Genomic DNA, 27,594 nt, shown 5'->3' on the forward strand with positions numbered 1-27,594 from the left:
CCCAAAGATAGCCTGGTCCACCCTTAGAATGAGATTCAAGGCTAGGGGAGGCTCTCATTATCTTCCCCGGTCTAGTATCTCTTAGATCGATATAAGTAGCTCAAGTAGCAGCAGGGGGAGAAGTTAACTTGGAGCAATTGAATCTTTTGGTGTGTTGGCTTTGCCACCTTCTTGGGTTTCGGGCGGAGAAAAATGAATGCGGGGACTCGGGTTAGGGCACAGCGGGAAAAGAAAGGGCTCCGAAGAAAGAACTTGGGGTTCCCAATGCTTCTTTATGCTCAACGAGATGCGCCAACGTTGGGATGTTTTTACTCCTAAACCCACAAGGTTCCGAGACGAAAAAGAGATAGATTCATCAGCGGGTCAATTACCAACTAAGATCTTTGTGTCAACATAGCGCTCTAGGATAGGATTGGATTCATCCCCATATAAAATTGGGTAAGGTATTCCCTGAAACCACAACAAGAACCTAAAAAGCGATAACAAGAAAAAGGCACATTTCTCTAAGCCAAGATCGTTTGCTCCTTAGCAATTGATCTAGAAAGTGCCACAACTCCTTCTTAGGCCCATTTCAGATTCAAAGTAAACAATATTTTCTATTTGTATGGGGGACACTTTATTTATTGATAAGGATCCCACAAAATCCAAACAGAGAAGGACTTTCAAAAACCTTTCTCCTACTAATACAAAAGTTCGGTTCCTTCGCGAACTTTGTTCATAATCAACAAGGGTTGATGCAATTGAGAATGGAGTGTAATTTACTTGTTGAGGCCTAGGCCCACTTTTTTTCATGCGCTTCGCGCGCAATTGGCGCTTTGCTCCCCTCTTATTCTTCATTGGACGGTCCAGATGGAAGGGTTTCTCCCTTCACGAATGGATTCTATATTTTTTAAATGAATCCTAACTATTGGCCTTCTCTATTATGGAATGGAAATGATGAAACTCTTTTATTTCATAGAAGGGAATTTTTTTGAATCCAAAAGAGATGCCTTTAGATTCGATAGTAGACTTCCTTTACTTTTTCATTAGCGTTGAATCATGGTACGGGACCCTTTACATGTAAGACCTATTGCTCATGCAATTTGGGGTCCTTATTTTGGGCATCCGGAATGCCTCAACTCAACACGACTTGGTAGGCTCAATTCCTACGGGATGCCTCGACGATTTTTTCACAATGCCCTTAAAGTGTATATGTGATGGATAGACTCCTGTAATCATGGTATATTTGCTTCCGTGAGAGGATAGAACAAAGTCCTCTTATGAATATGGGTTATTCCTTCAGGCTAACCATGGTCCCGCTTATGGGATCAAATCAATACGTTCTAAGAAGAACTATTTGAATATCAATCTTATATAGCGATATCAAAGGGCCTACTTATTCCTTTTTTAAGAGCATTGGGTTTCAAAGCCCCTACGTTGCAAGAACTCTCAATAAAGCTACCAGTAATGTTGATTAATAAGTTATGATATTATTTCATTATATTTTATATGAATAGTATTGTTGGTACTTTAAATATTTTAACATTATATCTCAATAAAATATATACAATATGAATATCATTTTGTAGAGAATAAAATTTTATATAGTACAAAAACTTAAATATCATTACCATAAATTAGTTTTGTAAAAAAAAAATAAGGATTTTTAAAGGCAGATAATATTTGTTAATTGAGATAAGAGATATAAATAAAAGAGTTTTAAGTGAGTCGTACGTGTACAAAGGGAACGGTTAGAGTGCTGAATTGAAAATACATGTGTTGTTAGTCCATAATTATAAGTGTTATAAGTGTGTTGTATAAAAATATATCATGTGCTGAAATTAACTATTATTTGTGTTGTGTAAAATTATAGCATGTGCTGTTAGTTTATGTGTTGTATTTGTGTTGTTGGTTCATAATTACAAATGTGTTGTATAATAGTATGTGGTGTGCTTAAATCAAATATTGCTTGTGTTGTATAAGATTATAGCGCGTGCTGTTAGCTTATGTGTTGTATTTGTATTATATGAATACATACAATGTGTTGTCTATAGCAATACCGTGTGCTGTCTGACCGCACACCGTGTGTTGCGGTGTGTTGTCAGCATAAAATTCAGTACCATAGCCGCCGCTGTGTACAAAGTTAGAAAATTAATTAAATTATTTTATATTTGTTAAGTGTGTTTAAAATTGATAAATTTACCAAAAATAAAAAATGGTCATTTTTGTAAAACCAACAAAAAATGAAAAATGAGTCATCTGTTGGCGGAAGAGAGAGAGTATAATATTGTGTAATAAAAATAATAAAAAATAATCAATTTATCATTACACTTTTACAATTAATAATATACAAACGCAATAACACATATAACTAATTATTATTCATCCTAACATAGCACGACTATGCACTAGTAAGCATATAATTATAAGTTAAATTAATAAAATCTATATATAATACTCATTTTGTCATATATCGATGACTTGCTTTTGGTTTAAAAGGATTTTTTTTTTAATCAGAATGATTTGGATTATTTTGTTGTTTATATTGTATTTTTTTTCTTAGAATTTAAATTATAAATATCTTTTGTTACAATATATGTGCTACTCATCCGCCATTAACAATTATGTTGGTATGGTTGGACATAAATTTTAATAAAACTAATTAATATTTTATTTTATAGTTAAAAAAATACAAAAGTAGTATCTTTAAACTAAAAATGATAATATTTTTTATGTGAACCAAAAGAAAAAATGACATAATTTGGATCGGATGACAAAGGAGTGATATTTTTATTTGGGATGTTCTAATTTTTAACTCTTTTTTTTTATTCTTTTATCCATTAAAAAACAAGTATAAAATTATCATAAATAATGAAATATAATGATAAAAAATCAAAATTATAGCAAATGTAACAAATGATTGCATAAAAAAAAATTAGGGTATTTTTTTTTTGATTTGAAATTAAAATTTTGAATTATTTTTATTTTAAATAATATTTTAATATGATATTTTATAAAAAAATAATTATATATTTTTATTAAAAATCGTACAGACTAAATAATATTATTTTTTACTTGAAATGAAAAAAAAAACAACCTTAGAATATAAAAAATTAAAAATAATTTTAAATTTTTAATAAATGTTGTATATATATATATATTTGAAAGATGTATGATCTATCTCACAAAAAAATTAATTTTTATAATTTATAATTTTTTGGTTGATTTGAATGTGTACGTAGATCAATCTACTTACAAACCGTTGTTATATTTAGAATTTAGAATCTTTATTTGCTCAATAATATATATTTGTACACGATGAGTTGAACTATTTATTTAAGTCAATATAAGATATATACAACCGCCACTTACACTCACACCATGAATCACACATGTCATTCATCAATAAAAACTAAATTATAGATTATAGGCTAAAGATATGATAAAACCAAAGGTATGAAGATCACTATTTTAGCTCTTTTCCCATTGATAGCCATCCTTTCACGTTTATTTTGATTTTCAATGTGTATCTGTGCGTGAGTGTTTGCCTATGTGTGTTTGTGCGTGTCCATGTATGTCTATTTGTGTGTCTGTGTGTTTTTGTATGGGTGTGTTAGTCTCGGTGGGTGTCTGTGTTTATGTGAGTCTATGTGTATTTGTCTGTCAATGACTCTGTATGTGTTTGTGTGTGTCTCTGTGTGTGTATGTCTGTGTTTGTCTTTGTCTTTGTATCTTTGTGTGCAGACGTGTGTGTGTTGTTGTGTCTTTTTTATTGTGTTATTTTGTGTGTGTGTCTGTGTCTATGTTTGTCTGTGTATGTGTGTGTTTGTGTGTTTATGTCTATATGTCTGTGTGTGTATGAGTCTCTATGCGTGAGTGTCTGTTTGTGTGTTTTGTGTATGTGTCTGTGTTTGTTTGTCTGTGTGTTTGTGTGTGTGTTAGTCTCTGTGTGTGTCTTTGTGTTTGTGTGTGTGTGTGTGTTTCTTTCTGTGTCTGGGTTTTTGGTGTGAGTGTCTTTGTGTGTGTGACTTTTTGTTTGTGTTTGTGTCTATGTTTGTGTGTATATGTGTTTGTCTGTTTGTCTATGTGTATATGTCTGTGTGTGTATCTGTATGTGTTTATGTATGTGAGTTTGTGTGTGTCTGTGTTTGTTTCTCTGTGTGTTTTTGTGAGTCTCTATGTTTGTTTTTTTGTCTTTAATTGTGTTTGTGTTTGTTTGTCTGTGTTTCTGTTGTTTATCTGTGTTTGTGTTTGTGTGTGCATGTGTTTGTCTGTGTATATGTGTTGTCACTCCGTGTGTGTGTGGTGTTTTTTTTTTTGTCTATGTTTGTGTGTGCCTGTTTGTCTTTTTTTTGTCTATGTTTGTGTGTGCCTGTTTGTCTACTTGTGTCTCTGTGTGTGTTTGTGATTGTGTATGTCTATCTTTGTATGTTTCGATGTGTATGTGTTGTTGTGTTTGTTTGATTGTGTTATTCTGTATGTGTATCTGTGTCTGTGTTTGTGTTTGCCTGTTTATGTGTGTGTGTGTTTAAGTCTCTCTGTGTGTGCGTTTGTGTGTTTGTAGTTGTGTTTTTCTATGTCTGTGTGTGTTAGTGTATCTGTTTGTGTGTGTGTTTTTTTTTTTTTTTTTGTATGAGTCTCTATTGTGTGTTCATGTGTGTGTATATTTTTTCATGTGTGCTAGTCCCCCTCTCTCTCTGTGCTTGTTTATGTGTGTGAGTATGTTCGTACGTCTGTGTATATGTGTCCATTTTTTGTGTATTTGACTATGTGTGTGAGTCTATGCCTGTCTGTCTGTGTATGTGTCTATGTGTGTGAGTCTGTGTCTTTTTGTCTGTGTGTCTATGTCTATCTGTGAGTCTATGTTAGTCTCTGTGTCTGTGTTTGTTTATGTGTGTGTTAGTCTCTATTTGTCTCTGTGTCTGTGTATGTGTGTCTATGTTTGTCTCTATGTGTGTGTGTGTCCATGTTTTTCTGTCTATGTGTGTATTTGTGTGTTTGTATATGTATGTCTGTCAGTCTGTCTATGTGTCTGTGTTTGAGTCTTTGTGTGTGTGTGCGAGTCTATGTGTGTGTGTGTGTGTTGTCTATCTGTGTCTTTGTTTATGTGTGTCTGTATGTATGTGTCTGTGTGTATTTGTGTGTGTGTGTAATTCTCTATGTATATGAGTGTTTGTATGTCTACTGTTGTTGTTGTGTATGTCTGTGTATGTCTATGTCTCTATGTGTGTGTTTGGGTGTTTATGTTTATGTGTGTTTGTTAGTCTGTTTTATGTTTGTTTGTCTTTGTCTGTTTGTCTATTTTTTTCAGTTTGTCTTTTTGTGTCTATGTGTGTGTGTTTGTCTGTCTGTCTTTGACTCTCTGTGTGTCTATGTCTCTATGTGTGTTTATCTTTGTCTATGTGTATGTTTGTGTTTGTGTGTCTCTGTGAGTGTATGTAGTTATGTGTGTGTGTGTGTGAGAGTCTTAACATGTGTGTTGTCAGTGTGTATGTGTTTGTGTGTGTGTGTTTATATGTGTGAGTCTCTTTGTGTGTTTGCGTATGTGTCTTTACTTGTGTATGTGTGTGTGTTTGTCTACTTGTGTCTATATATGTGTGTCTATGTATGTGTCTATCTATTTGTGTGTGTGTGTTTATGTCTATGTTTGTCTCTCTTTGTCTCTCTCTTTTTCTCTCTTTGTGTGTTTTTGTAAGTCTTTATGTCTCTGTGTATTTATTTCTTTTTGTGTATGTTTGTATGTGTCTATATTTGTATGTTTGTTTGTGTCTGTGTGTGTGTTTTTCTCTCGGTGTGTGTTTGTCTGTGTCTTTGTGTCTGTGTGTGTTTGTGAATCTTTGCTTGTGGGTGTGTCTATGTTTGTTTCTATTTAGGTTTGTGCAAGTGAGTATTTATGTGTGTCTATGTATGTGTGTTTGTGAGTATGTCTATGTGTGTGTGAGTCTCTGTATCTTTCTCTTTGTGTGTCTGTGTGTGTGTTTTTGTGTGTGTGAGTCTGTCTATGTTTATGTGTCTTTTTTTGTATGTCCCTCGTTGTCTATATATGTCTATATGTGTGCGTTTTTGTGTGTGTGAGTCTGTCTGTGTTTGTGTGTATGTCTATTTTTGTTTGTCTCTGGTTGTCTATATATCTCTATATATGTGTGTTTTTGTGTATGTCTCTATGTGCTTGTTTGTGTGTGTATGTCTGTCGATCTATGTGTGTTTGTGTATGTGTCTGTGTTTGTCTGCGTATTCGTGTGTCTACGTTTTTGTGTGTTTGTGTGTGCGTGAGTCTGTTTGTCTCTATGTGTATGTATATGTGTGTGTCTCTATCTTTTTGTGTGTGTGTATGTTTGAGTTTGTGTTTGTGTTTGTGTATGTATGTGTGAGTATTTGTATGTGTGTCTTTGTGTGTGTATGTTTTCATATGTGTAGGTGTGACTATCTCTGTGTGTTTTTTTGTGTGTCTGTCTGTGCGTGTGAGTCTCTGTGTGTGGGTTTGTGTGTGTTTTTTTGTGTGTGTTTGTGTCTCTGTATGCGTATGTGTGTCTGTGTGTTTTTTTGTGTGTGTTTGTGTCTCTGTATGCGTATGTGTGTCTGTGTGTTTTTTTCTTTGTGTTAGTCTCAGTGTGTGTTTGTGTGTTTGTGTGTGCCTGTCTGTTTGTGTCTCTGTGTATGTGAGTGTTTGTGTGTGTGTATTTTGTGTGTGTGAGCCTATGTATGTATTTGTATGTGTCTGTGTCTTGGTTTGTGTGTGTATTTGTGTATTTGTGTCTCTGTAAGTGTCTATATGTGTCTATTTGTCTTTATGTGTCTTTGTGTGTGTATGTTTATGTGTGTGTCTGTGTGCCTTTTTTTGTGTTTGTGTGTGTATGTGTTTGTCTATCTATTTGTGTATTTGTGTGTTTGTATGTGTGTTTGTTCCGTCTATGTGTGTGTATGTATGTGCGAGTCTCTATGTGTGCTTTTTTGTGTGTTTGTATGTGTGTTTGTTCCGTCTATGTGTGGGTATGTATGTGCGAGTCTCTATGTGTGTTTTTTTGTGTGTTTGTATATGTGTGTGTGAGTCTTTCTCTGTGTGTGTTAGTCTCTCTTTGTGTGTGTTTGTGTGTGCATGTTTGTCTCTGTCTATGTGTATGTGATTGTCTGTGTGTGTGTTTGTTTGTGCCTATGTTTTCGAATGTCTGTTTCTTTTAGTCTTTGTTTGTGTGTTTCTGTTATTCTGTATGTGTGTATCTGTGTGTGTTTGTGTGAATGTGTGTGTTAGTCTTTGTGTGTGTGTGAGTCTTTGTGTGAGTATGTGTGTCTATGTGTTTTTTTTTGTGTGTGTAAATCTGTGTGTGTGTTTGTATGTGCATGTGTGTTTGTGTGTGCCTGTCCGTCTGTGTATGTGAGTTTCTGTGTGTGTGTGTGTGAGTCTCAGTATGTGTTTGTATGTGTTTGTGTCTGGGTTTGTGTATTTGTGTCTCTGTGTGTGTGTCTGTGTCTATTTGTCTCTATGTGTCTCTGTGTGTGTGTCTGTGTCTATTTGTCTCTATGTGTCTTTATGTGTGTATTTGTGTTTGTGTGTCTATATGCCTCTTTGTGTGTATGTGTTTGTCTATCTGTGTGTGTATTTGTGTGTTTGTATATGCGTGTCTGTCCGTCTGTGTGTGTGTATGTATGCGCGAGTCTCTGTGTGTATTTTTTTTTTGTGTGTGTATTTCTGTGTGTATGGGCCTTTGTGTGTGTGTGTGTTTTTTTTGTGTGCGTGTATGTCTGTGTGCATATATATGTCTGTGTGTATTTTTTGTGTGTTAGTTTCTCTGTGGGTGTGTCTGTGTGTGCCTGTTTGTCTCTGTCTACGTATATGTGAGTGTTTGTATGTGTGTTTGTTTGTGTCCGTGTTTTTTCATGTCTGTATCTTTTTGTCGGTATGTGTGTGTTTTTGTGTCTGTGTATGTGTGTGTTTCTATTATTCTGTATGTGTGTATTTGTGTGTGTTAGTGTATGTGTGTGTGTGTGTGTGTCATTGTATCTATGTGCGTGTGTGTGTTTTTGTCTGTGTTTGTCTCTATTTGTGTGTGTTTGTGTCTTTCTATGCCTTTCTGTTTATTTGTGTTTGTGAGTTTCTATCTATGTGTGTCTGTGTGTGTATATATCTCTATGTGTTTTCGTGTGTGAGTATTTCTGTGTGTCTTTCTCTGTGTTTGTATGTGTGTGTGTGTCTTTGTGTGTGTCTGTGTGTGTCTCTTTGTGTGTATATGTTTTTGTGCGCCTGTCTGTCTGTGTCTTTGTGTATGTGAGTGTGTGTGTTTGTTTGTTTGTGTCTGTGTTTTTTAATTTTTGTTTCTTTGTGTGTGTTTGTGTCTGTGTGAGGTTTTTTGTATGTATGTCTGAGTGTGAGTGTGTCTGTCTGCGTATTTGTGTGTTTGTGTGTGTGAGTCTGTGTGTATTTATGAGTATTTGTACGTGTGTCTTTGTATGTGTATTTTTTTGTTCATGTATGTGTGAGTCTCTTTGTGTGTCTTTTTGTGTGTGTCTGTCTATGTGTGTGTTTGTGACTGTCTGTGTGTCTGTGTGTGGGTTTGTGTGTGTGTGTATGTGTGTGAATGTGTCTCCATGTGTGTCAGTATGTGTATTTTGATTTGTCGGTTTGTTTATGTTTGTCTCTCTGTGTGCGTCTGTGTCTGTCTGCGTCTATGTATTTGTGTTTGTCTATGTGTGTCTCTCTCTTTGTGTGTGTCTGTCTGCGTCTATGTATTTGTTTGTGTCTATGTAAGTGTGTTTGTTTGTATGTGTGTGTGTCTTTATGTGTGTGCTTGTGTGTGTGTGTGTTTTTGTGTGTTTGTGTAAGCGTCTATGTTTGAATGTGTGAGTTTGTGTGTTTGTAATTGTGTGTCTGTGTGTTTGTGATGTTTATGAGCCTGTGTGTGCATGTGTGAGTCTGTGTGTGTGTGTGTCTTTCTGTGTATATGTATGTGTGTGAGTGTCTGTGTCTATTTATGTGTGTGTGTTTATCTCATTATGTATGTTTCTATATGTGTTTATCTCATTGTGCATGTCTCTATGTGTGTGTGCTTGTCTATATGTGTGTATGTGTGTGTTTGTGTCTCTCTTTGCTTATATGCGTTTATGTGTATATATGTTGGAGTTTTATGTGTTTGTCTGTGTATGTGTCTATTTTTGTGTGTGTGTCTATGTCTATGTGTGAGTGGCTGAGTGTGTATCTTTGTCTGTGTTTGTGTGTGTGTTTTTGTGGGTATGTTTTCCTGTGAGTGTGTGAGAGTCTGTGTTTAATTGTGTGTCTATTTGTGTTTGTCTCTGGTTGTCTATGTATCTCTATATATGTGTGTTTTTGTGTATGTCTCTGTGTGTTTGTTTGTGTGTGTATGTTTGTCGATCTCTGTGTGTTTGTGTATGTGTCTGTGTTTCTCTGTGTATTCGTGTGTCTACGTTTTTGTGTGTTTGTGTGTGCGTGAGTCTGTGTGTCTCTATCTTTGTGTGTGTGTGTATGTTTGAGTTTGTGTTTGTGTTTGTGTATGTGTGTGTGAGTATTTGTATGTGTGTCTTTGTGTGTGTATGTTTTCGTATGTGTAGGTGTGACTATCTCTGTGTGTTTTTTTGTGTGTGTCTGTCTGTGCGTGTGCGTCTCTGTGTGTGGGTTTGTGTGTGTTTTTTTGTGTGTGTTTGTGTCTCTGTATGGGTATGTGTGTCTGTGTGTTTTTTCTTTGTGTTAATCTCAGTGTGTGTCTGTGTGTTTGTGTGTGCCTGTCTGTTTGTGTCTCTGTGTATGTAAGTGTTTGTGTGTGTGAGCCTCTATATGTGTTTGTATGTGTCTATGTCTTGGTTTGTGTGTGTATTTGTGTCTCTGTGTGTGTCTATATGTGTCTATTTGTCTTTATGTGTCTTTGTGTGTGTGTGTTTGTGTATGTGTCTGTGTGTGTATGTGTGTCTATGTGCCTTTTTTTTGTGTTTGTGTGTGTATGTGTTTGTCTATCTATTTGTGTATTCGTGTGTTTGTATGTGTGTTTGTTCCGTCTATGTGTGTGTATGTATGTGCGAGTCTCTATGTGTGTTTTTTTGTGTGTTTGTATGTGTGTGTGTGAGTCTTTCTCTGTGTGTGTTAGTCTCTCTTTGTGTGTGTTTGTGTATGCATGTTTGTCTCTGTCTATGCGTATGTGATTGTCTGTGTGTGTGTTTGTTTGTGTCTATGTTTTTGAATGTCTGTTTCTTTTAGTCTTTATGTGTGTGTTTCTGTTATTCTGTATGTGTGTATCTGTGTGTGTTTGTGTGAATGTGTGTGTTAGTCTTTGTGTGTGTGTGTGAGTCTTTGTGTGAGTATGTGTGTCTGTGTTTTTTTTTTTGTATGTGTAAGTCTGTGTGTGTGTGTTTGTGTGTGCCTGTCCGTCTGTGTGTGTGAGTTTCTGTGTGTGTGTGTGTGAGTCTCAGTATGTGTTTGTATGTGTCTGTGTCTGGGTTTGTGTGTGTATTTGTGTCTGTGTGTGTGTGTCTGTGTTTATTTGTCTCTATGTGTCTCTGTGTGTGTGTATGTGTCTATTTGTCTCTATGTGTCTTTGTGTGTGTCTTTGTGTTTGTGTGTCTATATGCCTCTTTGTGTGTATGTGTTTGTCTATCTGTGTGTGTATTTGTGTGTTTGTATATGTGTGTCTGTCCGTCTGTGTGGGTGTATGTTTGCGCGAGTCTCTATGTGTATTTTTTTTTTGTGTATTTCTGTGTGTGTGGGTCTTTGTATGTGTGTGTGTGTTTTTTGTGTGCGTGTGTGTCTGTGTGCATATATATGTCTGTGTATTTTTTGTGTGTTAGTTTCTCTGTGGGTGTGTTTGTGTGTCTGTATGTGCCTGTTTGTCTCTGTTTACGTATATGTGAGTTTTTGTATATGTGTTTGTTTGTGTCCGTGTTTTTTCATGTCTGTATCTTTTTGTCTGTATGTGTGTGTTTTTGTGTCTGTGTCTGTGTGTGTTTCTGTTATTCTGTATGTGTGTATTTGTGTGTGTTAGTGTATGTGTGTGTGTGTGAGTGTCATTGTATCTATGTGTGTGTGTGTTTTTGTCTGTGTTTGTCTTTATTTGTGTGTGTTTGTGTATTTCTATGCCTTTCTGTTTATTTGTGTTTGTGAGTTTCTATCTATGTGTGTGTCTTTGTGTCTGTGTGTGTATTTATCTCTATGTGTTTTCGTGTGTGAGTGTGTATTTTTGTGTGTTTTTCTCTGTGTTTGTATGTGTGTGTGTGAGTGTTTGTGTGTCTGTGTGTGTCTCTTTGTGTGTATGTGTTTTTGTGCGTCTGTCTGTCTGTGTCTTTGTGTATGTGAGTGTGTGTGTTTGTTTGTTTGTGTCTGTGTTTTTTAATTTCTGTTTCTTTGTGTGTGTTTGTGTCTGTGTGAGGTTTTTTGTATGTATGTCTGAGTGTGAGTGTGTCTGTCTGCGTATTTGTGTGTTTGTGTGTGTGAGTCTGTGTGTATCTGTGAGTATCTGTACGTGTGTCTTTGTATGTGTACTTTTTTGTTCATGTATGTGTGAGTCTCTTTGTGTGTCTTTTTGTGTGTGTGTTTGTGACTGTCTGTTTGTCTGTGTGTAGGTTTGTGTGTGTATGGGTATGTGTGTGAATGTGTCTCTATGTGTGTGTCAGTATATGTATTTTGATTTGTCGGTTTGTTTCTGTTTGGCTCTTTCTGTGTCTCTGTGTGTGTGTGTCTGTGTCTGTTTGCGTCTATGTATATGTGTTTGTCTATGCGTGTCTCTCTCTTTGTGTATGTCTGTCTGCGTCTATGTAGTTGTTTGTGTCTATGTAAGTGTGTTCGTTTGTGTGTGTGTGTGTCTTTATGTGTGTGTGTGCGTTTTTGTGTGTTTGTGTAAGCGTCTATGTTTGAATGTGTGAGTTTGTGTGTTTGTAATTGTGTGTCTGTGTGTGTTTGTGTGTATGTGAGTCTGTGTGTGCATGTGTGAGTCTGTGTGTGTGTCTTTCTATGGATATATGTGTGTCTGTGAGTGTCTGTGTCTATTTATGTGTGTGTGTTTATCTCATTATGTATGTCTCTATATGTGATTATCTCATTGTGTATGTCTCTATGTGTGTGTGCTTGTCTATGTGTGTGTGTGTGTTTGTGTCTCTTTTTGCCTGTATGTGTTTATGTGTATATATGTTGGAGTTTTATGTGTTTGTCTGTTTATGTGTCTATTTTTGTGTGTGTGTCTATGTCTCTGTGTGAGTGTCTGAGTGTGTATCTCTGTCTGTGTTTGTGTGTGTGTTTTTATGGCTGTGTTTTCCTGTGAGTGTCTGTGTGTGTGTGTGAGTTTTTGTATTTGTGTCTATGTATGTGTGCGTGTATGAGTCTATGTCTGTATATGAGTGTTTATGTGTGTGTGGTTTTGTGTTTGTGTATCTGTTTGTCTATGTGTGTGTCTGTGTGTTTATCTGTATTTGTCTGTCTATGTGTATATGTGTTTGTCTATCTCTATGTGTCTCTTTGTGTGTATGTGTGTGTCTGTGGCTTTGTTTGTCTGTGTCTGTCTCTCTATGTGTGTGTGGGTCTCTGTGTTTGTGTATCTCTGTGTCTGTATGTGTCTCTCTATGTGTGTGTGGGTTTGTGTGTTTGTGTGTTTATGTGTGTGTGTTTGACTATGTGTGTGTGTGTGTGGGTTTATGTGTTTGTGTGGTTATGTGTGTGTGTTTGACTATGTGTGTGTGTCAGTGTCTGTGTGTGAGTTTGTTTGTGTTAGTGTGTGTGTTTATGCGTTTGTGTTTGATTTTGTGTGTGAGAGAATCATTGTGTGTTTGTGTCTGTATGTATATGTCTTTGTGTGTGTCTATCCATCTGTGTGTGTGTGTTTGTATGTGTTTATGTGTGAGTGTTTGTGCATGTGTGAGTGTCTTTGTGTGTGCATGTGTGTGTGTGTCTTTGTATGTGCGTCTTAGTGTTTGTCTATTTGAGTCTCTCCGTGTGTGTTTGTGTGCGTCTACATGTGTCTTTCTGTGTATATGTGTGTGTGAGTGTATGTGTGCCTATTTGTGTGTGTATGTGTTTGTGTGTATCTGTGTTTTCCTCTGTGTATGTGTGTTTGAATGTCGATGTGTTTATCTCTCTATGTTTTTGTGTGTGTATTTGTGCGTGAGTTTCTATGTGTGTGTGTGTTTGCATTTGCATGTATGTGTGTCTGAGAGTATGTGTGTTAGTCTATCTGTGTGTTTCTGTTTGTGTGTGTCCGTGTTTTTTTATGTTTGTCTGTTTGCGTATATGTGTTTTTCGGTGTGTGTCTGTGTGTGTATCTCTTTTTGTCGGTCTCTCTGTGTATGTGTATGGGGGAGGGGGGTTTCTGTGTGTATCTATGTGTGTGTTTGTGTTTATGTATGTGTATTTTCATTTGTCCTTTTATGTGTGTTTGTCTCTGCCTGTGTCTCTGTGTGTGTGCGGTTGTGTTTGTCTCTATCTTTCTCTGTGTCTTTGCTTGTGTCTTTGTAATTATGTGTGTCTATGTAAGTGTGTGTGTCTGTATGTATGTGCTTTTGTGTGGGTATGTATTTTTTTTTGTGTAAGTATGTTTTTATGTATGTGTATGTGTCTGTGCATGTGCGTATCTATGTGTGTGTGTGTTTGTGTATGTGTATTTCCATTTGTCCTTTTATGTGTGTTTGTCTCTCTGTGTGTCTTTGTGTCAGTGTTTGTGTGTGTATGTTTCTGTTTCTCTCTGTGTTTGGGTGTTTGTATATGAATGTGCTTCTTTTTGTGTTTGTGTTTGTCTATGTGTGTGTGTAAGTCTGTGTGTGTGAGTGTTTCTATGTGTGGGGGTGTGTGTTTTTGTTCGTGTGTGTAAGTTCATCTGTATGTGTTTATGTGTGTGTTAGTCTCTGTGTGTCTGTGTTTGTCTGCTTGTGTGTCAATGTGTTGTGTGTGTCTATGTTAGTCTCTGTGCGTGTCTGTGTCTATTTTTCTGTGTGTTTGTGTGTGTGTGTGTGTTAGTCTCTGTGTGTGCCTTTTTGTTTATGTGTGTTTCTGCTTGTGTTTGTGTTTGTGTGTCTGTGTGTCTGTCTGTTTGTCTTTGTCTTTGTCTTTGTTAGACTGAGTGTCTTTGTGTGTCTCTGTGTGTGTTTTTTTGTGTTTGTGTCTGTGTGTCGGTTTGTCTATGTGTGTGTGTTTATGTGTGTGAGTTTGTGTATGTTTATGTGTGTGTGTTTATGTGTGTGAGTTTGTGTATGTTTATGTGTGTGTGTGAGACTTTCTGTGTGGGTGTGTGTGTTTGAGTTTGCATGTGTGAGTGCATCTGTGTGTATGCGTTAGTCTCTGTGTGCGTCTGTGTCCGTTTGTGTGTGTGTTTATATGTTGTGTGTGTCTATGTTAGTCTTTGTGTCTGTTTGTGTGTTTTTGTGTGTGTGTTAGTCTCTCTATGTGTCTTTGTGTCTGTGTTTGTGTGTGTGTGTGTATTTTTTTGTTTCTGTCTGTATTTGGGTGTTTGTATGTATGTATGCTTCTGTTTGTGTTTGTGTTTGTCTATATGTGTCTGTAAGTGTGTCTTTATGAGTGTTTTTTGTGTGTGGGTGTGTGTGTTTGTGTTTGTGTGTGTGAGTCCATCTATGTTTGTTTGTGTGTCTGTGTCTATCTGTTTGTGTGTATATGTGTTGTGTGTGTCTCTGTGTGTCTGTGTCTGTGTCTGTTTTTCCGTGTGTTTGTGTGTGTGTTAGTCTATGTGTGTGCCCTGGTGTTTGTGTGCGTTTCTGCCTGTCTGGATTTGTGTGTGTGTGTGTCCATATATTTGTCTCTGTCTTTGTTAGAATGAGTGTCTTTGTGGGTGTGTATCTGTGTTTTTGTTTGTGTCTGTCTATCTGTGTGTGTGTCTGTGTGTGTTTATGTGTGTAAGTTTGTGTATGTTTATGTTTGTGTGTCTCTCTATTTGTCTGTCTATGTATGATTGTGTGAGTCTCAATATGAGTTTGTTTTTCTTTGCCTGTGTGTGTCTTTGTGTTTTTGGGAGTGTGTGTTTGTATTTGACTATGTGTTTGTGTTTATGTGTGGTTATGTATTCGTCTGTGTATTTTTGGGTATGTGTTTGTCTCTTGGTGTGTGTGTTAGTGTGCGTCTATGTGTGTGAGTGAGTTTGTGTGTGTATATCTCTATTTGTCTATCTTTGTCTGTTTGTGTTTGTGTTTTTCTATGTGTGTGTGAGTGTCTCTGTGTGTGGGTGTGTGTCTTTGTGTTTGTGTGTGTGAGTTCATCTGTTTGTGTTTGTGTGTGTGTGTTAGTCTCTGTGTGTGTCTGTGTCTGTCTGTTTGTGTGTCTATGTGTTGTGTGTGTCTGTGTTAGTCTCTATATGTGTTCGTCTGTGTATGTGTGTGTATGTGCTTGTCTCTCCGTGTGAGTGTGAGTGAGTTTGTGTGTATATCTCTTTTTGTGTATCTCTGTCCGTGTTTGTCTGTGTCTATTTTTCTATTTTTGTGTCTTTGTGTGTGTGTGTGTGTATGTGTTTGTCTATGTATGTGTGTGTATGTGTTTTTCTCTCGGTGTTTGTGTGTTTGTGTGGATCTATATGTGTGTGTGAGAGTGAGTTGTGTGTGTATATCTCTGTTTGTGTATCTCTATTTGTGTTTGTGTGTGCCTATTTTTCTGTTTGTGTGTGTGTGTTTTGTTTATGTGTGTGCGCTTGTATGTTTTTGTCTATATTTTTGTGTGTGTGAGTCTGTTTATGTGTTAGTGTCTATATTTGTGTGTATATTTGTGTGTGTGAATCTGTCTGTATCTGTCTGCGTGTGTTTGTGTGTGTGTGTATGTTTGTGTTAGTCTCTGTGTATGTTTTTGTCTTTTTGTGTGTTAGTCTCTCTGTGTGTTTATGTGTCTGTGTTTGTGTGTGGGTGTGTATGTCTTTGTTTCTCTCTGTGTTTGGGTGTTTGTATGTGTGTGCTTCTGTTTGTGTTTGTATTTTTCTTTGTGTGTGTAAGTGTTTTTGTGTGTTGGTGAGTGTTTGTGTTTGTGTATGTAATTCTATATATGTGTGTTTGTGTGTGCGTTAGTCTTTGTGTGTGTCTGTGTTTGTGTGTGTCTGTGTTAGTCTCTGTGTGTCATTGTGCGTGTGTGTGTCTATCTGTGTGTTTGTGCATGTTTGTGTGTCTTTGTTTGTTTATGTGTTCTTTTGTGTGTGTGAGTCTCTTTGTATGGGTGAGTGTCTGTTTGTCTCTGTGTTTGTCCTTGGTTCTAGTTGTGTGTGTCTGTGTATGTATATATGTCTCTGTGTATGTGTTTGTGTGCAAGTCTTTGTGTGTGTGTGTTTGTGGTTGTGTGTGTCTGTGTATGTATATATGTCTCTGTGTATGTGTTTGTGTGCAAGTCTTTGTGTGTGTGTGTTTGTGGTTGTGTGTGTCTGTTTGGCTGTCTTTATCTAATTGTCTTTTTGTCTCTATGTGTGTGTGTTTGTTTGTCTATGTTATTCTTTGTGTGTATATGTGTCTGTTTGTGTGTGTATCTGTGTCTGTTTATATGTGTGTGTGTGTTAGTCTCTCTGTGTGTTTTTGTGTTTGTCTGTGTATGTTTGTGTGTATATGTGTTTCGTCTGTTTCTGGGTTGGTGTGTGTGTGTGTGTGTCTGTCTGTGTCTGTCTTTGTGAGTGCGAGTGTCTGTGTTTTTGTTAATGTCCATGTCTGTTTGTTTATATGTGTGTGTGTGTTTATGTGTGTGAGTTAGTGTATGTTTATGTGTGTGTGTCTATGTGTGTTTTTTTTAGTCTCTATGTGTGTTTGTTTGTCTTTGACTATGTGTTTGTGTTTATGTGTGTGTATGTGTTCGTCTTTTTATATGTGTGTATGTGTTTGTCTCTCAGTGTGTGTGTGTTTGTGTGGGTCTATGTGTGTGTGAGTGAGTGAGTTTGTGTGTGTATATCTCTATTTGTTTATCTCTGTCTGTGTTTGTGTGTGCCTATCTTTCTATTTTTGTGTGTGTGTGTGTGTCTATGTGTGTGAGTTGTTGTGTGTGTCTGACTGTGTTTGTATTTGTGTTTTGTTTGTGTATGTGTGTCGCTTGTGTGTTTTTGTCTATGTGTTTGTGTGTGTGAGTCTCTGTATGTTTTAGTGTCTGTATGTGTGTGTCTATCCGTGTATGTTTGTGTGTGTGAGTCTGTCTGTATCTTTCTGTCAGTGTGTTCGTCTGTGCGTGTTTGTGTTTGACTATCTTTGTGTGTGTTCATTTGTGTTAGTGTGTGTGTGTTTGTGTGTTTGTGTTGGATTTTGTGTGTGTGAGAGTGATTGTGTGTTGATGTCTGTTTGTATATGTGTTTGTGTCTCTCTTTGTCTGTATATGTTTGTGTGTATGTATGTCGGAGTTTGTGTACTTGTCTTTGTATGTGTATTTTTTGTGTGTGTGTTTATGTCTATGTGTGTGAGTGTCTGAGTGTGTGTCTGTGTCTGTGTGTTTTTGTGGTTGTGTTTCTCTTGGAGTTTGTGAGGGTGTTTGTGTGTGTGTGTGAGTGTTTGTGTGTGTCTCTTTGTGTGTGTCAATGATTGTTTTTATGTGTGTGTGAGTGTGAGAGTCTGTGTGCATGTGTGAGAGTTTGTGTGTGTGTATGTCCTTTGTGTGTGTGGGTTTGTGTGTGTGTGTATTTTTGTGTATGTCTGTGCGTGTATGTGTTTGTGTATGGTTTGTCTATGTGTGTATCTGTGTGTTTATCTATATTTCTCTGTCTATGTGTGTATGTGTTTGTCTATCTCTCTATGTGCATTTGTGTGTGTGTGTCTGTGACTTTGTTTGTTTGTGCGTGTCTCTTTATGTTTGTGTGGGTCTGTGTGTTTCTGTGTGTGTGTTTGTTTTTGTGTATGTGTTTTTCTTTGTGTGTGTGTCTCTCTGCGTGTTTATTTGTGTGTGTATGTGTTTGTGTGTACGTTTGTGAGTTTGTATGTGTCTACATTTGAGAGTGTGTTTGTGTGTGTTTATGGGTTTTGGACTGCGTTTGTGTTTGTGTCTTGTTGGTTGTGCTTGTATGTGTGTGTGTGAGTCTCTCTCTGTATGTGTATGTTCGTCTGTATTTCTGTGTATTTGTGTGTGTTTATGTTTGACTCTATGTGAGTCTATGGTTGTGTGTGTGTATGTTTGTCTGCCTGTGTGTCTGTTTTTATGTGTAAGTGTTTGTGTATGTGTAGGTATGTTTGGCAATGTGTGTGTGTATCTGTGTGTATTTGTGTGTGTGTGTCTCTTTCTGTGTGTGTTTCGGTGTATGTGTGTGGGTTTGTGTGTGTGTGTATTTTTGTGTATGTTTGTGTGTGTATGTGTGTTTATCTGTATTTCTCTATCTACGTGTGTATGTGTTTTTCTAACTCTTTGTGTGTATGTGTGTGTTTGTGGCTTTGTTTGTTTGTCCGTGTCTCTCTATGTGTGTGTGGGTCTGTGTGTTTCTATGTGTGTTTGTCTATGTCTGACTATGTGTGTATGTGTGTGTGTGTGTTTCTGTGTAAGTGTCTCTTTTTTAGTGTGTGAGTGAGTTTGTGTTTGTGTGTGTGAGTCTCTCTGCGTGTTTATTTGTGTGTGTGTGTTTCTGTGTAAGTGTCTCTTTTTTAGTGTGTGAGTGAGTTTGTGTTTGTGTGTGTGAGTCTCTCTGCGTGTTTATTTGTGTGTGTGTGTTTGTGTCTATGTGTGTGTGTGTGTGTGTTTGTGTGTACGTTTGTGAGTTTGTATGTGTCTGCGTTTGACATATGTGTGAGTCCGTGTGTGTGTGTGTTTATGGGTTTGTGTCTGCGTTTGTGTGTGTCTTTGTGGTTGTGCTTTTCTGTGTGTGTCTACGAGTCTTTCTATGTTCGTTTGTCTTTCTGTGTATTTTTGTATGTCAATGTTTGACTCTGTGAGAGTCTGTGTTTGTGTGTCTCTATGTTTGTCTGCCTATGTGTCTGTGTTTATGTGTAAGTGTTTGTGTATGTGTGGGTATGTTTGGCAATGTGTGTGTGTATCTATGTGTGTTTGTGTGTGTTTCTGTGTATGTGTGTGAGTCTCTATGTGTATGTCTGTGTTTGTGTATATCTGTGTGTGTTTGACTATATCTGTGTGTGTGAGTGTTGGTATGTGTGTCTGTGTGTGTGTTTGTGTGTGTGAGAGTTTGTCTCGGTGTGTGTGGGTTTGTTTTTTTGGGTTTAGGGGTTTTTTTGTTTCTAAAAAACTATATAGCAACGGTTGCGCCCAAGTAGGCTGCCTACGTACCCCAAAAGGGTATCAAGCCGTACGTAGTTACGAACTAATGTAGTCTAATACAAGCAACCAACCTACTAATAAGTATAAGTCTAGCCTAAGTAAGCAAGCACTAAAACTAAAAAGACTAAACAAGACAATAAAGCAAACAAAGACCACTAAGTCTAGTATGACTTAACGACGCAAATTATAAAGTCTGAAACGGATCAAGCAATGATACCTAGCACCAAAATCTAAAGCTCAAGACTTCAGCTGAATCGGCCCAAAGAAAGCCACGAGCTGCCACTGGAATCTCTTGATGGGCTAAGTATCTGGGAAACTGCGATAGAACAAGCTTCTGTCAATAGTGCATCCTCCACGCGGTTTCTCTTCCGATAGATATGGGAAATCCACAAAGTATTGTTGTATAGGCGAAGTCAAAGTCGGAGGAGGCAGTCCTGCAAAGTCCAATGCCCTTCTAACAAAGATATAAGGGCTATACTACTCGCCGAGTCAATCTCAATCCATATCGGCAAAAACCATGCTCCACTGCCAAATCAACGCCTCTCCTAATTGCCTCTAACTCTTCAAATGTGTTCGTTGCAAGAGAAATCGATGAATGAAAGGATATTAAGACCACAACAATCAAATCTCGGATAACTCTGGCTGCTCCCGCCAGCCCGGGATTCCCTACCGACGTCCCATCTGTGTTCAATTTGAACCACCCTGGAGATGGCGCCTACCATTGAACAAGTGTCGAAGGACGGGGGAATGTGTGTGGGTTTGTGTGTGTGTGTTTGTGTTGATGTGTCTGTGTCTGTGGATTGTGTATGTGTGTGTCTATGTCTCTGTGTGGGTTTGTATGTGTGTCTATGTATCTGTGTTTGTCTCTATGTGTGTAAGTCTCTGTGTGTGTATCTGTGTTTTTCTATCTTTGTGTGTCTGTATATATGTTTGTGTGTGCATCTATGGTTGTGTTTATCTGTGCGTCTCTCTTTGTGTGTGTGAGTCTCTGTGTTTGTGTGTCTGTCTGTGTCTGTGTGTTTGTGTGTGTATCTGTATATGTGTGTGTGTTTTTCTATTTTTGACTTTGTGTGTGTCTCATTGTGTGTCTGTGTGTGAGTGTCTATGTACGCGTTTGTGTTTGTGTGTCTGTGTCTGTTTTGCTGTGTGTGTGTTAGTCTCTGTGTGTGCCTTTGTGTTTGTGTGTGTGGGTGTTTGTCTGTTTGTCTTTGTCTTTGTTAGAGTGAGTGTCTTTGTGTGTGTGTGTGTCTATGTTTTTATTTGTGTTTGCGTATGTGTGTGTTTATGTGTGTGAGTTTGTGTATGTTTATGTGTGTGTGTGTCTCTGTGTTTGTCTTTCTATGTGTGTAATAGTGTGTTTGGGAGTGTGTGTTTATCTTGGACTATGTGTTTGCGTTTATGTGTGTGTATGTGTTTGTCTCTCGGTGTGTGTGTTTGTGTGGGTCAATATGTGTGTGTGTTAGTCTCTCTGTGTGTCTTTGTGTCTGTGTTTTTGTGTGTGTCTATGTTTTTGTTTCTCTCTGTGTTTGGGTGTTTGTATGTGTGTGTGCTTTTGTTTGTGTTTTTGTTTGTCTATGTGTGTTTGTAAGTCTATGTGTGTGTGTGCTACTCTGTGTGGGTGTGTGTGTGTGTGTGTGTTTGTGAGTCCATCTATGTGTGTTAGTCTCTGTGTCTGTCTGTGCCTGTCTATGTGTTGTGTGTGTCTCTGTTAGTCTCTATATGTGTTCGTGTGTGTTTGTGTGTGTATGTGTTTGTCTGTCGGTGTGTGTGTTTGTGTGGGTCTATGTGTGTGTGTGAGTGAGTTTGTGTGTGTATATCTCTTTTTGTGTATCTCTATCTGTGTTTGTGTGTGCCTATTTTTCTATTTGTGTGTATGTTGTTGTGTGTGTTTGATTGTGTGTGTATCTGTGTTTTGTCTTTGTGTGTGTGCGCTTGTGTGTTTTTTTCTATGTGTTTGTGTGTGTAAGTCAGTGTATGTGTTAGTGTCTGTGTGTGAGTGTGTGTGTCTATATGTGTATGTTTGTGCGTGTGAGTCTGTCTGTATCCGTCTCTCTCTGTATTTATGTGTGTGTGTTTGTGTTAGTCTCTGTGTATGTTTGTGTGTTTGTGTGTGTTAGTCTATTTATTTGTCTTTGTGTCTGTGTTTGTGTTGTGTGTATGTTTCTGTTTATCTCTGTGTTTGGGTGTTTGTATGTGTGTGTGCTTTTGTTTGTGTTTGTGTTTGTCTATGTGTCTGTGTAAGTCTGTGTGTGTGGGTGTTTCTGTGTGTGGGTGTGCGTGTGTGCGTGTTTGTGTGTTAGTCTCTGTGTGTCTCTGTGTCTGTCTGTTTGTGTGTCTATGTGTTGTGTGTGTCTATGTCAGTCTCTGTGTGTGTCTGTGTCTATTTGTCTGTGTCTGTGTGTTACTCTCTGTGTGTGCTTTTATGTTTGTGTGTGTTTTTGTCTGTGTCTAGGTTTGTTGTGTGTATGTCTGTCTGTATGTGTCTGTCACTGTCAGAGTGAGTGTCTTTCTGGGTGTGTCTGTGTTCTTTTTTGTGATTGTGTCTTTGTATGTTTGTGTTTGTGTTTGTTTGTTTGTTTGTGTGTGTGTATGTTAGTCTCTCTATGTGTCTTCGTGTCTGTGTATGTTTGTGTCTGTTTGTGTGTGTGTGTGTTAGTTTCTCTTTGTGTCTTCGTGTGTGTATGTTTTTGTTTCTCTCTGTGTTTGGGTGTTTGTATATGTGTGTGCTTCTATTTATGTTTTTGTTTGTCTATGTGTGTGTGAGTGTTTCTATGTGTGGGTGTGTGTGTTTGTGTTTGTCTGTGTGAGTTTGTGTGTGTGTTACTCTCTGTGTTTTTCTGTGCCTGTCTGTTTGTGTGTCTATGTTTTGTGTGTGTCTGTGTTAGTCACTATATGTGTTCGTCTGTGTGTGTGTGTGTATGTGCTTGTCTCTCGGTGTGTGTGTGTTTGTGTGGGTCTATGTGTGTGTGTGATTAAGTTTGTGTGTGCATATCTCTGTTTGCGTATCTCTGTCTGTGTTTATGTGTGCCTATTTTTCTGTTTTTGTGTCTGTGTCTTTGTGTGTCTGTTTGTGTGTGTATGTGTTTTTCTATGTATGTGTGTGTATGTGTTTGTCTCTCGGTGTTTGTGTGTGTGTGGGTCTATGTGTGTGTGTGTGAGTGAGTTGTGTGTGTATATCTCTATTTGTGTATTTCTCTTTGTGTTTGTGTGTGCCAATTTTTCTGTTTTTGTGTCTGTGTGTTTTTGTCTATGTGTGTGTATTTTTGTGTGTGTTTGACTTTGTGTGTATCTTTGTTTTGTCTGTGTATGTGTGTGCTTGTGTATTTTTGTCTATGTGTCTCTGTGTGTGAGTTTTTGTGTGTGTGTGTGTCTGTCTGTTTGCATCTATCTTTGTTAGAGTGAGTGTCTTTGTGTATGTCTGTGTTTTTATTTGTGTTTGTCTCTGTGTATGTTTGTGTTTATGTCTTCGTGTTTGTTTTTCTTTGTGTGTGTGTTTATGTGTATGAGTTTGTGTATGTTTATATGTCTGTGTGTCTGTGTTTGTCTGTCTATGTGTGTTTGTATGAGTCTCAATGTGTGTTTATCTGTCTTTGACTGTGTGTGTGTCATTGTGTGTTTGGGAGTGTGTGTTTGTCTTTGACTATGTGTTTGTGTGTATGTGTTTGTCTCTCGGTATGTGTGTGTGTGTTAGTCTCTCTGTGTGTATCTGTGTTTGTGTGTGTGTCTATGTTGTTGTTTCTCTCTGTGTTTGGGTGTTTGTATGTGTGTGTGCTTCTGTTTGTATTTGTGTTTGTCTATGTGTGTGTGAGTGTTTCTATGTGTGGTTGTGTGTGTTTGTGTTTGTGTGTGTAAGTCCATTTGTGTGTGTGTTAGTTTCTGTGTGTCTGTGTTAGTCTCTGTGTGTGTCTGTGTTTGTTTTCTGTGTGTTTGTGTTAGTCTCTGTGTGTGCCTTTCTATTTGTGTGTGTATGGGTTTGTATTTGTGTGTGTCTGTCTGTCTATCTGTCTTTATCTTTGTCTTTGTTAAAGTGAGTGTCTTTGTGTTTTTGTTTGTGTTTGTGTATGTGTGTCTGTTTGTCTATGTGTGTGTTTATGTGTGTGAGTTTGTGTATGTTTATGTGTGTATATGTGTCTGTGTTAATGATTGTGTGAATTTGTGTATGTTTATGTCTTTGTGTGTGAGAGTTTTTGTGTGTGGGAGTGTGTGTTTGTGTTTGTATGTGTGAGTGCATTTGTGTGTGTTTGTGTGTGTCTGTTAGTCTCTGTGTGCGTCTGTGTCTGTCTGTTTGTGTGTCTATGTGTTTTGTGTGTCTGTGTTAGTCTATGTGTATGTTTGTGTCTTTTTGTGTGTTTATGTGTGTGTGTTAGTCTCTCTATGTGTCTTTGTATCTGTGTTTGTGTGTGTGTATTTTTCTGTTTCTCTTTGTGTTTGGGTGTTTGTATGTACGTGTGCTCGTGTTTGTGTTTGTGTTTGTCTATGTGTGTTTGTAAGTGTGTCTTTGTGAGTGTTTCTGTGTGTGGGTGTGTGTGTTTGTGGTTGTGTGTGAGTCCATCTGTGTGTGTTTGTGTTTCTGTGTCTGTCTGTTTGTGTGTCTGTGTTAGTCTTTGTGTGTGTCTGTGTCTATTTTTCGGTGTGTTTGTGTGTGTGTTAGTCTCTGTGTGTGCCTTTGTGTTTGCGTGTGTTTCTGTCTGTGTCTGGATTTGTGTGTGTGCCTGTTTGTTTGTCTCTGTCTTTGTGGGTGTGTTTCTATGTTTTTTTTTTTTTTTTTTGTGGTTGTGTCTGTGTGTGTTTATGTGTTCGAGTTTGTGTATGTTTATATGTCTGTGTGTCTCTGTGTTTGTCTATCTATGTGTGTTTGTGTGAGTCTCTATGTGTGTTTGTCTGTCTTTGACTATGTGTGGGTCTTTGTGTGTTTGGGAGTGTGTGTTTGTCTTTGACTATGTGTGGGTCTTTGTGTGTTTGGGAGTGTGTGTTTGTCTTTGACTATGTGTTCGCCTGTGTATGTGTGTGTATGTGTTCGCCTCTCGGTGTGTGTGTGTTTGTGTGGGTCTATATGTGTCTGAGTGAGTTTGTGTGTGTATATCTCTATTTGTGTAGCTCTGTTTGTGTTTGTGTGTGCCTATTTTCTGTTTTTGTGTGTGTGTGTCTATATATGTGTGTTGTTGTGTGTGTTTGACTGTGTGTGTATATGTGTTTTGTCTGTGTATGTGTGTGCTTGTGTGTTTCCGTCTATGTGTGTGTGCGCGCTAGTCTCTCTCTCTCTTTGTGTCTTTGTTTGTGCGTATGTGTATGTTTTTGTTTCTCTCTGTGTTTGGGTGTTTGTATGTGTGTGAGCTTTTGTTTGTGTTTGTCTATGTGTCTGTGTAAGTCTCTGTGTGTGTGAGTGTTTCTGTGTCTGTGTGTGTGTGTTTGTGTTTGTGTGTGTGAGGTAATTTTTTTACTCTAATTAAATTGAAGACACTGCTTATGATTCTGACATGATGAACGATTGTGATTGCATCATCTTCGATCTTTTTTTGCAAATTTAAATTAATTTATGTTACACCACTTAAGTTTAAAAATAATGTTGAGATATTTTAAATATTCAATTTTAGATTTAACAAATTTAAATTTAAATTTAATCTTATTCATATATTAAATTATTTAAATTTGAGTCTCTGGATCCACCATCTTGCTTCTTTTCCCTCAGCCTGAGCTGTTTTTTCTCCCTTGGGCTCTACAATCCCTTTTCCGCCTCAAATAACCCCCAAGCTCTTGGACTTCCCTTTTGCTTCTTTGGGCTGTGGATCCATCTAAGGCTGAATCGGTCATTTTAACTATTATTTTGTTGTTTGATTCTTCTTAGATTATAACCAAGTCAAACACACCTTAACTTTTAACCACAACTTAATTTGCAAAGAAATACATACAAAATGATTTGGATGTTTTTTTATCATAATAATAATAATAATAATAATAATAATAATAATAATAATAATAATAAACGGCAAAACGTGGGACATAATTACATAGGTAAATAGGAGACATAGGGAGAACAAGATTCCCTTTTTTTTTTCCCAAACTCTTTGGTACTTTAAATTTCGATTTCATATTTTTGGGGAGAATCAAATATGTGATTTTTGTGTAGCCTTAATGCTTATCATACTTCAATTTTTATATTCCCATTTAATGAATAACAACAAACAACATTGTAGGATATGTCTATCTTTGAATTGACTAATATCATTTTCAAAGTAATTTTATTTTATTATAATACTAATTCGCACAAAATATAACGGGCACGTGCAAGAACTGTTGACGGTTGTTTGATTGTGTTTTTCTTTTTTCTTTGCAATTTTTTTTTTTCTCTTCTAAAATAACATCATATCTTTATTTTTTTTTAATTTATCAAATAAAAGAATTATTAGTAAATTATCAAATTAAGTATTTGTTTATATGGAATCAAACATTTATTATAATTTAAAATTTTTATTTAGACAAAAAGTTTAGATGTTTTGAAAAAATCCATATCCATCCAAACACGCCATAATACCTTATAGACATAATTAACAACTCCATCGGTGTATTATTACCAGTTTAATAAAATAATGTAGGATAAAGATTGATATCGCTTCTTTGTTGATCCCAATGTACTTTTTCTTTTTTCTTTTTTTTTTTTAAAAAAAAAAAGCTTATCATTACTTTCAAATATTATAATATATTTTCTATATTGTACTTAAAACTCTTTTGCACATAATCACTAATTTAAAACTACTGTGAGAATATGAGTTTGTTTTATAAACAATTTTAAATATAAATTTAATATTATTTAATTTGTACATTTTTCAATAAAATTATATTATTTAATTTTATAAAATAAAAATTAAAGTATTATTTAAAAAAATATTCAAATTAATATCATATTTAAAATCAATTTCAAATTATAATCAAACAAATTCTAAGAGTGTGTTTTTTTATTTGATTTGAAAAATTTTGATTTGAATATGATATTGAAATAATATATGATATAATATTTCGTAAGAGAAAAAAAAAATTATTTCTTTTGAAAACTCAAAATTCATATAGTAAAAAATTGAGGTTTAATGGGTAAAATAACTGCATTTGCTAGCAATTTCGAACATAAATTACGATTATTCATTTTATACAATTTTTAATAAAAAATATATGATATTTTCTACAAAATAATACTTCCTCCGTCAACGGATAAAGTATACATTTACTTTTGGCGCGGTGTTTAAGAAATAATAGTATTTTAATTACAGTGGGTAGTTAAAAGTAGTGTAATAACATTTTTGTCCTTGCTTTTTGGTATAAAAATAATGATGTGATGTAAAGTAACGTTATTTGTGAAAAAAAGTGAGATATTTAATGAAATGTTTACTTTGTAATTGGACGTCCCAAAATAAAAATATGTATATTTTCTAGCTGGACGGAGGAAATATAATATAATATCATCGTTCCATTACGAATCAATTCAAATCACAAGTCGACACAATAAATTAATTCAGGATTTGTTCTTGCCGAATCTATTTTAAAAATTTTCTATTCTTCAACTTTTGTGATTCTTTGTAAAAATATATAATTTTTTTTTATATATATATATATATAAAATTTCATATTCAAACCAAAAACTAAATTAAAATTCAAAAAAATTAAATAAATTAGGTAAGAACTTGGATGAGTCTACATGCAACCTTCACAACACTAATAAATTAATTAGTTTTATTATTCTATACTGATTATATGATTAAATAAACTTGAATGAAATTGCTGTGATTGTCAATGCTTTTATATTATCTCGTTTATCGTATAATTTTTTTATTACATCTAAAAATGTCTTTACAATATAACATTATGTTTAAAATATGTTTTATTTAGATAATATTACGTAGGACATCTATTATTATAGCATAATATTCAAAATATATTTTTTCATAATTCTCCCTCAAATCCAATACATGAACAAATATCAAAAGCAAATATTCCTTAAAAATTAATATTCCCTCGTTTGTAGAAATAGTTCATTTGGATTCAACACAACACGAAAAATAAAATATAAATAAATATTTTATTAAAAAATAATAAAAGTAAAAAAATAATAATTATGAGCATTTTAAAAAAATTTAGTTATAATTAAAGATGATGAAGTTGAATATAATAAAGATAGTGACAATTACAGTAAATAAATATGGAATACAATATAATAGTTATATTTAAAAAATTGAATTTTTTTTTTCAAAATTAGAATATGCAAATTAAATAATTTGAGTAATTTGACGGATGAAAAAAATACTACTCTTTCCTCCCTGTCTACTGTATTCATATTGTGGCTTTTGTTCGTCTCATATTTTATTTAATATTTTTTTGAAAAATAAGTACATACTGTATTTCATTTTAAATTTTAAATTTATATTTTTTTTAATTTTAATTATACATTATCTTAATTTTAATTTATAATTATTTATATTATAAAATAATTA

This window comes from Andrographis paniculata, unplaced genomic scaffold (assembly GCF_009805555.1).
Source record: "Andrographis paniculata isolate CXL003 unplaced genomic scaffold, ASM980555v1 Contig58END, whole genome shotgun sequence".
In the NCBI taxonomy this organism is placed as follows: Eukaryota; Viridiplantae; Streptophyta; class Magnoliopsida; order Lamiales; family Acanthaceae; genus Andrographis; species Andrographis paniculata.